Source organism: Oculina patagonica, chromosome 13, assembly GCF_052425735.1.
Source record: "Oculina patagonica isolate OP01 chromosome 13, crgOcupat, whole genome shotgun sequence".
NCBI classification, from domain to species: domain Eukaryota; kingdom Metazoa; phylum Cnidaria; class Anthozoa; order Scleractinia; family Oculinidae; genus Oculina; species Oculina patagonica.
The window spans coordinates 17409536-17421760 of NC_135770.1; the positions used below are offsets into that span (position 1 = coordinate 17409536).

A 12225-nucleotide genomic window follows, 5' to 3' on the forward strand; every position below is an offset into this window, starting at 1 on the left:
ATTACTTGCATCGTAAATTTCCTATAATACGGTAATAGATCTCAGTTAATTTTAATTATTTTTGTGAAAAAAAAAGGTTTTTCAAAATCAACCACTTGTTTAAAACTCCCTGGGTTAATTATTAAACAGGCGACAAATGAAGTTTCTTTACAGGATGTCAGTAATTTATTTTTCTCGCTAATTGATGGAGAACGGGTGTCACTACTCTAGGCCATAAATAATACGTTTTGCCACAACTGCCAAAAACCAGAATCAGAACCAGAATCTATTTTAGTCAAACTTGGGACACTCCTGCAGGAGTTGATTGCATTTAGTAATATTAGAGGCCTTCTCATAATGAGGCGTGATTGACATGATAAAATTAGCGCGATCGAAGGCCTGAAGCGTCTGAAGCGGTTCACGGCAAAATGGTTGTGTACACAAAGGAAGAGATGGGACGTTTGGCTTCACCACATGAACTTCTGCTTATTCCCCATTTACAGATCCTGATTTCTACTGAATTCGTGTGTTAACTAAGTTTCGAAATTAACGTGAAACGTTGGGAATATGAAGATCAGCTCAGTAGTGATGGACGGCACTCATTTCCTGTAAACTGTACAGATCATAAGCTATTTGTTTTTCAATTTGCAAGATGTATTTTATATTAGCACCTACACTGGGCTAAAAAACAGTAGCACAAATTAAAATAAGCAACAACTTAACGATTAACTGGTGTAAGAATAATACTTTGATTTACCTTCCCTGAAAAAATCAATGGCTTCCAGACGTTTGCTCGACTTTGGCGAGGTAGTATTTGTTGGCCAGCTATAGGCTGCGTGATTTAAATATTTTTTATTGGGAAACCTCGCAATCAATCACAATGTTTGTCTTTGTCCCGTGCACAAATAAGCTATTCAGTTATAGCGCCTGTTTATAAATGTATTTTAAAAAAGTCTCCTTCGACTGAAAAAAATTGAAAACAAGAGAGGTTCTCAAATGCAAAAGACGCACACAGCTTAGCAAATCAGTAAACCATAAAAAACAAATTGGTATTATAATTTAAAAATATATGAAGGTAAGGCTAGGTGTTTATTTAATATATCATGAGACAGAAAACTATTTGGTCATGCCGAGCAGATGTTGCTACTTTCTGTAAACATGCATTTGCAACATCAATATGGCGCAGGCTGTCAATTGGCCTTTACTATTCTTTTTAGACCAATTTTTTGCTGACACATTTCCAGACACAGTTTCTTTATACTGGGATAAAACATTACTTTCAATAAACATAGCTTTTTTCCTTCGTTTAAATTAGCTATTTTACGCGTATTCCACAAAAATAAAAGTAAAACACACAAATACCACTTAAATGCGTAGGAAATATATAAAGAAAATAAAAATATTCTAGTTAAACTAAAACTCGACTCATTATTCAGTCATAATAAATATAAAGTAGCTGACCCTTAACGGAATGTCAAATGACCACATGGTTGTTTTAATATTAATCTTTTAAAGAAAACATGTTCAGAAGGTTTGATATACGTGTTAAAGGCATTGGGAATGTTTACAAAAATAGGTCACCAAGGGTGACATGAGTCTAATGCCGTATGGCATAGTGATACAGATTTCGCGGTTTTCGTAAGCCGGTTAAAATTGGTTAGAGGTTTGTGTTCGGGAGTTTAATTTAAAATGCTTATAGCAAGCTAGGGGCATCGTGGATGATTATGGATGAAAACGAAACAGTCATAAATGTTATATGCTTCACAAAATTTAAAGTATGAACAGGAGTTGATGTTACTTCTTCCGTATTGTCCGTAAAAGCAGAAACGATTAAACATTTGGACAAGATTGCGTGACGATTTACAAAAAGCATGTTCATTACAACAAGGGTTGAAGAACTTCACATCGTTTTCTTTCAGATTTTTCACCATTTTGATGATGACTCTTGAAACAGATTTTGCAATAAAAGCACTTGAAATAGTGACTGTTACTCCATTGTACTGTAAGCACTTAGTGACAGATTTTCCTAAAAACGGGTGTAAATGCTCACGTCAATATAATGATGACCTTTTGAACGCTGGAAACTAGGCAATTATTATCGAGCTACCATACACAGGAGCGAAGACTGTTTATCATGATGTACAAATTTCGCGAATCATCACTTCCATATCAATGTAACCATTTTATGATTTTTCTAGCTGTAAGAAGAACTTAAGATCTCTGAGAGTCGTAAAAGCATGAAATTCGATTTCAGTGTATGGCAAAGGCCGGGACAGTGTAATACTGCAAAGCGGCCAAACAAACGCATTTTGATTTAGTCGCGTAACTTGATTTACATTTATCCATGTACATCTTTTATTTTTGAAGGTTTTTGTTTGCACTGTAAAGAAAAAATTGGTCAAAATTCGAATGACTTAAATACAAAAACCGAGGTAAAGTTTTCTATTTTTTAAAACAAAATAAATATTTGGTCGCATTGTGTAAATAAACGCGAGTCGCCGTCGAAATATTTTTTCTCAAAGACGTCTTGCTTTTTAAGCAAGACGAAAACACAAGTGCTTAACTGAACTGAAAACGAAGATTTATTTTCACAAAAAGCTTACAAATGTCTTAACTGGAAAATTATTTCGTCCTGTTCAAGTGTTGAATAATCGTGACTTGAGAAAGAACTTTTAATTATGCGTGGGAACACGTGTCGCTGATTGGCTGTTTTTAATTGAAACTAATCGTGCGTGTCCGTACGGAGTCCGTTCTTGCAGCTGATCATTGTTTTCTACATTACAGCGAACGATTATCGATCCCGAACCATTCCCTTGGGATTGCTAACAGCTTTTTTCATATAACAAAGAGTCTAATGCGCATGCGCAAAGCGCACGCAAGCATTAGACTCAAAAATTAGCCTTTGGTCGGTCCACACGACCAGATACTCGGCCTGTTGATTATCATTTAGTAAATGCGTGGCTTAATCTACACCGGACAAGTGAACTTATCTGTTAAGGTAAGTAGTAAACTTGACCTTGAAAAGATTATTTTAACACCAAATTTTAAATCAGTTTTATTAAGTTGTTCGCTAAAGCTTGGTTCTCATATGATCGTCCCAATCGTCTCTGTCGCTTCTGTCGCTTCTAAACGTTTGCTTGCTCCAATCACCTCAGACTTTGCAAACGACAGAAGCGACAGAGACGATCGGGGCGATCATATGAGAACCAGCCTTAATATTTCGCTGGACGGTTGTGTACGCAAACTGTGCAATTGAAGAACTCTTCACTGTGCTTCTTTATTTAGTTCAGGACGTTTTGCAACGTCATCACTACTATTCAGTCTTTCACAACTCATGCCTTCACAAAGTTCAAAGATGTAAAAAGAATACAACTAATAAATCGTATAAAACGCTCTTTATTTTGCGCTTGCAGACTTCGCATGATAACGTGACTTTGACTTATTCCATTATAGTCTATTGATTCGTAGCGTGACGACACTTATAAGCTCTTGCTGATCATCATTCACTTGAACCTACATTCTACGACATTTTTTTTTCTTTTTTTATCTTAATCGCTAACTGAGATATAGACCGACACCTTTTTGTTCTCTCTCCTAGGTTCTTTTGCTGACTATTCTTGAAGAGCCCAAGATGAAACTGAGCTTGTTTTCTCTGCGCTGATTTTGGTCTACGTGGGTCAAATAAAATCGGTGGAAAAATATAAGGCATTGTTGTCATTTACGACTATCACTTTGCTTCCATATCTACTGACAGCCTTTATGTCAGCTTGTATTAAATTGTAATCAAACAAGCATCCCCGATTCATTTTCGTTAATTGTGTCTGTTTCAGCACCCAAATAATAGCACTTTGGCCCGATCCTGTTTGGACCACTTACGTGGTCTGAGGTCCGAAACGGCTCTTAAACGATTACAATGTAAGCAACTTACTAAGGGTTGACCACCAAAATGAGATTTTCCTGCCGACCGCAGTGGGAGGAAAGTGATTTGAGGAAAAACGCAGAAATAAAAAATCCCTGAGGAAGAAAGCAAAACATTAAACAGTTTCTGTTGTCTCTAGCTGGCATGAAAATGAAAACCTGAAACATTATTTGCAAGGAAGAAACGCACGCAAACAGGTCTGTAGGTCGCGACATAAGCTTTAATACTTGAAATTTCCAATTGCAGATTTTAACGCCGATTGTAAGCGAGTGCTTTCTGTAGAGTCTATGGAAGCCGAGGTGACGTTCTGATTACAGCTTCGCTGGACTGATCAATTCGGGTTGCTAAAAAAACAAGGGGAAGACTTTTAACGAAGACGTCTTTACGTTTAACATAGCTCTATGCAAAACACTATGAGTTAAATTGGTTTCTATTAAGCTTTTTAACTGATTGTTTACAACCAGCAAAATATTAAGAAATACGGGCCTCATAGCCCTCGACGTTAGCAAAATAAATTCGAAATAAATTTCAAAAGCAGTGTTTCTGGAATTAACCTTTGAGTTATATATTTGACCACATAAGATCTTTTTATGTTAGTTCTGAAATTTTTTAGTTCATTAACATAACATGCTACATGTGGTTATTTTGTTTTGTTTTTTTTTTTCTTATAACTATTTTCGTTCTTCTGCTCTCATTACCTTTATGCTATAAAATTTTTGATAAATTAGTCAATAAATAGGGAATTTCTCATGGTACTTGCGATAAGAATTTCACTATACATCCAGCTATAATGTTTACTTTTATGATCTGAGCTTTATGTGGATAACATTGTCTTGATGTTGTACATGTCCCGTGACCACTGTCAGTAAAATAATTACATTTGAAAGCAATCTTCAATAAAGGCGAAAAAACCGACAGTATATATTACAGACCACGACAGTTAACAAATAAAGACAGATAACGATTACGCATAAACTCAGCAAACATGCGGTCAGGCTTAAATTTGCATCAACAGTGAAAATATCAGATACAGTGGGCTCCGCGGAACACTTAAGTCATCCGTGTGAGTTTCCCCATAAGAATCAAAGAAGTATTTCCCATACAATCTACAGTTTTAAGTTAGTCAGAGAATTTATTAAAGACACGATCTCTTACAACCCATGTATCATCCATTGACTTTTGCAAAATAAACAAGGAAGAAAAGGCAGCATTCTTTAAGCGCTAAGGGCCACCATTAGTTTAATTTTCTTAAGAACTGCGAAAAAATGATACGAAATACGGATACGGCTATGTCGACCACAATATTAGGGTACGCCTCGGGAGTTTTTTTGGGGTATATTTCAGTTTCAAGTAAAAAAAGTACTCGTTCATAAATTATGTAAGAGAAGAGATGACCCTTACAGTCAAATAAATAAACGGTCATTAAAACACGTTCAGAAGCGAGAAACTGTATTCGTGTTGAAACATTACGGATGTTTACAAAAGGTAGCCTATAGGTATGCCACACGATAAAATATCGCCGCGTGGTATTAAAGTTCGTGGCGAAATTCTCAACGCAGAAGTGTGCCTTATACCAAGGTAGGTGAGAGTTGAAGTTTTGAAAAAACAGCTATTTTCACACCAGTGAATTCCGTTATTTATATTACTTTTCAGTTATTTGACTGTTCGGTTATCCTCATGAACCTTTAAATATCATCACATGTATGGTGGCCCATTAGTGCCATAGTATTTTACGCTGTATTTTAACATTTTTTCCTTTTTTATATATATTTTTTATTGTTTTATACTTATTTTTTATTTTTTTCCAATATTTTTTATTCCTTTTTATTTTATTTATTTTATTTTTATTTTTTTTTTTATTTTAATATTTTATTTTACTTTACTTATCTTTTTTCATTTAATTTTTATTCATTTTATTTTATTTTATATTTTATTTATTTTTATTTTTTTTTTATATTTTATTTATTTTTATTTTTATTTTTTATTTTTATTTTTTTATTTTTATTCATTTTATTTTATTTTTTCAAAAAAATAAAAAATAAAATAAAAAGCGGCTGTGGCCCACCAGTGCCATAGCAAAAAAAAAAAAAAAAAAAAAAAAAAAAATGCCGTGGCCCAGGAGTGCCATAGCCCATGATGCATTGGGAAGGAGTAGTTAAACAACATGGCGGTGCGGTAAGGAACGATACATGGAAGGAAGATGAAGAACTGACGCAGGATTAAGGGGAATACCTGAAACGGGCTGAAAAGAGATGACATTTTTAGCATAGAAAAAGCAGGTGACAGGCCAACACAGAATACTTTGTTCGTGACATTTGTACTTTTGCCGTTCTGTATTGGATTTGGTCGGCCAATTTATTTTTGCTTCTCACTTGTTTAGAAAGGGCACTATATGCTGTCAGCTGTATTACAAGGAGGAGTTTTTAGTTGAATAGAGTCGTAAGACTGCCGCCCAGGATATGTGCTGCGGACGTGGGACTGCACAGTTTCCCGTTAGTAGATTTTGAGACCTCTGTATTAGTTTCGATTAAGAAGATGTATATTTGCATTCATATTTGCAAGGTATGGTGGCATACACAGCATGCAAAAAAGTCAACAAACTTGCGTGTGTAGCTATATAGATATACAGTAGATCTAACTTTAATCGTTTGGTGCAATAATGTCACATAACGAACAAGGGAGGTCAGTAAAAACATAAACATCGAGCTCAAAGACTTTAATATTAAACGCTCCATCAAATTGATGCAAGAAACATAAATATATATTTCTATACAACACATGTTTAATGTCTCTCTAAAACAAGGTCATAGCTTTTTCGAAGTAAAGCTTTGCAGTCTCTGGCTAAAACTATACAAAAGAAATGCCATCAAGTGAAAGGAAGCAACACACTGTGCAACACTATAAACAGACAAACCTGGCGTTACAAATATAGAATGCAAGTAATCAACATCCTTGTCCTCACAGAGTGAATATTTTGAGAGCTAAAAACATATCTTGTAAATATGAATGAGCCAGATACGACTTACGGGAAACCGTGTAGTCTTATGTCCGCAGCACGTTTGCTGGGCGGCAGTCTTACGACTCTATTCAACTAAAAACTCCTCCTTATAATACAGCTGACAGCGTGTAGTGCCCTTTCTAAACAAGTGAGAAGCAAAAATAAATTGGCCGACCGGCAAATCCAATACAGAACGGCAAAAGTACAAATGTCACGAACAAAGTATTCTGTGTTCAGTTGGCCTGTCACCTGCTTTTTCTATGCTAAAAATGTCATCTCTTTTCAGCCCGTTTCAGGTATTCCCCTTAATCCTGCGTCAGTTCTTCATCTTCTTTCCATGTATCGTTCCTTACCGCACCGCCATGTTGTTTAACTACTCCTTCCCAATGCATCATGGGCTATGGCACTCCTGGGCCACGGCATTTTTTTTTTTTTTTTTTTTTTTTTATTTTTTTGAAACAATAAAATAAAATAAAATGAATAAAAATTAAAAAAATAAAAATAAAAATAAATTAAATAAAAATAAAACATATAAAAAAAATATAAAAAAAATAAAAATAAAAATAAATAAAATATAAAATAAAATAAAACTAATAAAAATTAAATGAAAAAAGATAAGTAAAGTAAAATAAAATATTAAAATAAAAACAAAAATAAAAATAAAATAAATAAAATAAAAAGGAATAAAAAATATTGGAAAAAAATAAAAAATAAGTATAAAACAATAAAAAATATATATAAATAAGGAAAAAATGTTAAAATACAGCGTAAAATACTATGGCAATAATGGGCCACCATACACATGTTCGAGATTGCCGCCTAAGATCACTTCTTGTTTTGTGCCGATAAAGCCCGCATTAGTTGTACTCACATGATTAATTATAAGACCGCAATTATTAATTTTCTTTCATTTATACTGACACGCCTGTATTAAAATTTTTCTCCCAGTCTACGTTTGCTGACGACTTTTCGTGAAGAACCGAAGATGAAACTGACCTTGTTTTCTCTGTTGATTTTGATCGCCGTGATTGAAATAAAATCGGTAAGGCGTTTCTGCGATTTATAATTCAGTCACGTTAAGTGAATCTACGATCTCACTCGCTGAAATAGCTAAATGTTATCGAAACCTAAAGCAAGTCCAATTTACTTTATTTACATGTTTCCATTTCTGTTTCTTTTCCAGTCTGCTGATGTTATCCATTTGCAAGCAAACGCTTTCATCGCCCGATCCTGTTTGGACTACCTGCAACATGGCAAGTTCGTGAACGGCTTCTTCTTCTTTTTAATGATGAAGATAAGCAAAACGTGGCTTACTGTGATCTGTCATCCGAGCCGGGAGCAGCCTGGACCCTAGTCATGTCCTGGAATCGGGAATATAAAGGCTTGCCGCAATTTCAGACCAAGGCTTTTATACAAGACACACCAATCAACCACAACACCCCAAACTGGTACATCTACCGCCAAACTCTGGCTCGAATGAAAAGCCTCCGCAGCCGATCCACATACTGGCGAGCAACCTGCAGCTTTAACATCATCAAAGAGAAGATTGATTACAAAGATTACCTCAGAAGCAAGTTCAGCGACTTTGACATCATGACCTTTCTTGGTTACGGGAAGTGTTTTCCTGTGGATTATGTGAATATTCGTGGACATGCAGCAGGGAGTGGTACCACAGCACAGTTCTGGCAGAGACCAAACGCTTGGATCCTCCACAGTAGCACAGAGTCCACTGGCTGTACCTTCAAACCTCACGCAGGATCTGTTTCCAGTGAAGACAACTTTGGTTACTACGGAAGTGTTAACCGGAATTTCCGTTGCACCATGGGAGACACTCAGACCACTAATTGGTGGTTTGGTGGTTACATGGCTGACTGACATTGAATAAGTCTTTATATACGGAAGACGCGGTGTCGGTTTTACTATTTAGTGGCTATTAAAGATGGAAAAGTAGCATTTAGGCCGATTGCATAAAAAGCAGAGACACGTAATCCCTAAAGTAAGGAAAACTGTAATCAAAAAACTGTAATCAAAAAACTGTTTTAAACGTAAAACATTTTTGCAATGTTACACCAACATATGGTTTCTAGATATGGGTGTACGATTTAAATAACAATAATAAATACATCTGTTTTTTAAAAGCGAGAAACTGAAGTGATATATATATTTTTTTTATTTATAACTTACCTTTTTGCCATAGATGTAAAAACAAACCTTATGTACAATATTAACAAATTATGTAGATATCGATTTATAATTTCGAGTTAACATCACTTCTAAACTCATATGTTCCGCGGAAGTATATAAACAAATTTAAAAGTACTATACTCGAACTGGGTAAAACAAATTGAACATTTCTCAGCTTTCTTTAATATTAACATGTTTTTTTTGCACTTTTTTTCTATTGTTTAATTTGCTCTCTCAAAAGCTTCTGACTCGTTTACTTTGAATCTTAAACAAGTATTACAGCTTTTCAGTTGAACTCGATTTGAATTGTCTCGTTTTCCCCCGCGTGGCCGTCTCGCGCCATTCGCATTTCCCAAATATGCGCACCCAAAAAAATAAAAGGCGCCTGCTACGTAAGCTACATATCCAAGAGGAACTCCAGATTCCTCCTTGGATAGTACTTCTCTGTAATTTTTACCCCCGATTTCTCGAAGCGATTTTCATTTCAAGAAATTGGGATTCTACTGTAGTTCTTTGGTTATTCCTTGTTCACACCACCCTAATCATGTTAGGTTGACCGAAAAGCGTTTTTTTTTTAAGTTAAATCGAGAAATCTGGAGTTTCGAGAAACCTAGGGTTAAAAAAAATCGGGATTCTATTGTAGTGTGAGTCTCTTAACAGGGGTAGGTAAGAGCTCCGTTCTTCTGTCATCTCTTGTGGCCTTATTAAGAAATTAAGAAATAAATTAGAAATTGGAAATCGTGTCGTACAATTCATAGCCTGCGAACGAGGTTGCCTATTTACCGAGTTAGAATTTCGAGTTGGATTTCGAGCTAGGATTTCGAGTTGGAATTTTGAGTTTTATTTTCGAGTTTAATAGGATTTTCAAGTCAGGATTTTTTAGCGGAATTTTTTTTGCGGCAAGTACTAAAACGCGAAATTAGGAAAACTTCAATATTTAACCGTACTATACCCTCCGTTTAGCCGGTTGTTAGTAATCTTTTTAACGGTGGAACGGGGAACGGCGGAACGAGAATCGGCGTAACGAGATTTTTGCGTTTAATTACTACAATTAAATTCCCTACAAGTCATTTATTATTTAAGAAAAATTATAGGTCAACGCAAACGAAACTATAAGCTATAAACTTAAACTTTGTACGGCCGATCGGTTGCCGTGTTTTTACCGGCAAATCTGCCTAAAATGCGATTAGAATGACGCTTAAAATATATTTTTTCTGAGACTTTCTCAGCGTAAAAATTACTGTTACATTGGCAATAGTAGTCGTGAACTTTTTTCATTCAAAATAGGCTTGGGGAAGACGAAAGAATGGAAATATTTGTCAGAAAACCAAAGCAGAATTTGTTGTCAATTTGAGGTATTTTCTACGCTTAGAGCACATTACAAAGACGGACGAAACAACAGTAGAAGAAACTGGACCCGTTTAGATCGCTATCTAAACAATTTACCGTACAATAAATGCATACCATTGCTACCGACCTCGCTGAATCCTCTGCTGTGCTATGATTCCTAATTATCCAGCAAAACTTCACGAGACACGATGAGACCTTTCAACCGGTGTTATCGGGCTGCCAAATCATTCAGGCAAGTTCACTTCACTTTCAAGAGCGATCAAGCACAGTGACATTCATTTCCAGCTTAAATAAACTCCTCACCTTGAAGTTCTTTCTTTACAGAGCCGTATTTTTTAGCATTTCTTTTAGCTTTTGCCAAACTTTCCTGTATTTTTCTGCAAGATTTACGTGTAATCGCTTTCATCGACACGGCGCTTCTTGCCACAAATTTTACTTGAACTCGTCTAACACGAATTTTGATTGGTTCATGTGTTGTCAAATGCGCGTTTTTAGAAAATTTATTTCAATCAAGAAGTAAATAAACCAAATCCCCTTCATTTTTCAAATTATTTTTGTAATAAAATATTTTATAAAAGCAATAGAGGACTTTTTCCGTGTTTACATAGCCTCATCTAAACACTCGGGTGGTTGGGAGAATTCTCAAAAGTTATGCAAACTGCGTCTCGGGTTTGAATAACTGTCTCGAATTCTCCCAACCCCCCTCGTGTTTAGAAGAGGCTATGTAGACACGGAAAACGTCCTCTTTTGCTTAATTATAGACTATTTATTTATATTTATATTGTATTTTTATTTTTTTATTTTTCATTGTCTCTGAAAAGCCCCCATGGGGAGTTGACAATAAAATTTGTATTTGTTTAAAAAAATTTTACTTGTGTGAATTGTATGCATTTAGGCACGAAAAAATAAAACCTGATTTCTTTTTTTATTTTATGCGTTTTCTTCCTTATTGTTATCATTATCGTTATTGTTATCGCGCGCTCTTATTGGCTTATTCCATTCTCGTACCCAGGGGTCAGGAAACGCGCGTTTCTTCAAGCCTGCGCAGAAGTAAATTTGCACAAAGGAAGGACAAGAATACGGGCCGTCTTCACTCCGAGGGATTGTAGCGAGTTTTGATTCAGATAATGACTAAGACACTGCAGGTCTGTCCTTGGTTTTGGCAGACTGTTTTATTGATTTAATTTGGTAAAAGTTCGCTCGAGTTCGCGATCGCGTTGGGTTATTCAGCGTTTAGCGCTGTTTTGTTGTTTTAAAACATTAAACTGGGACTTGCAAGTTTTGTACAAGTCTCAGTCAGGTTTTCTATCAAAAGTTGTTTCTGTAAAAGTTGTGAGAGTATAAACTGACGTCTCATTTCTTGTGCTACTTCATTAAAGATGTGATTTTGAAAGACAAACATGTTTTAGTTATTTTAGTTTATAGCAGATGAATGGGTTTCCTAAACACGCGCTTAACTGATAAAAAGTCGAGCGATTTAATTTGCTTTTCTAAAACCTCGGTATCTATAAAATAAACAAATTACACCATGGAAAATGCTTTGTACGATTTTTATTCACTCGTAGAGTTGTATTAGAAAACTCACTCGTTCGCTACGCTCACTCGTTCGTTTTCTGATACTACTCAACTCGTGAATAAAAATCGTACGCGCGCATTTTCCATGGAGTAATCTCTATATCTAACTCCTTCGCTACGCCCACTCGTGAGATATTGTTTTTGCCACTCGAACATAAAATTCAGATTTTCTCGCCACCGTGTAACATCCTCTATATGTACATGGACTGTGCGTGGTCAA

At 35.5% G+C, this 12225-nt stretch overlaps 1 pseudogene across 1 annotated transcript; it reads left to right on the plus strand.

The window, feature by feature from the left end:
* The first annotated feature begins 7857 nt into the window (after positions 1-7857).
* LOC144634692 (uncharacterized) lies at positions 7858-8831 on the plus strand (annotated as a pseudogene). Its single transcript, XR_013567228.1, has 2 exons — positions 7858-7938; positions 8080-8831. The product of XR_013567228.1 is annotated as an uncharacterized LOC144634692 (transcript).
* Positions 8832-12225: the final 3394 nt, after the last annotated feature.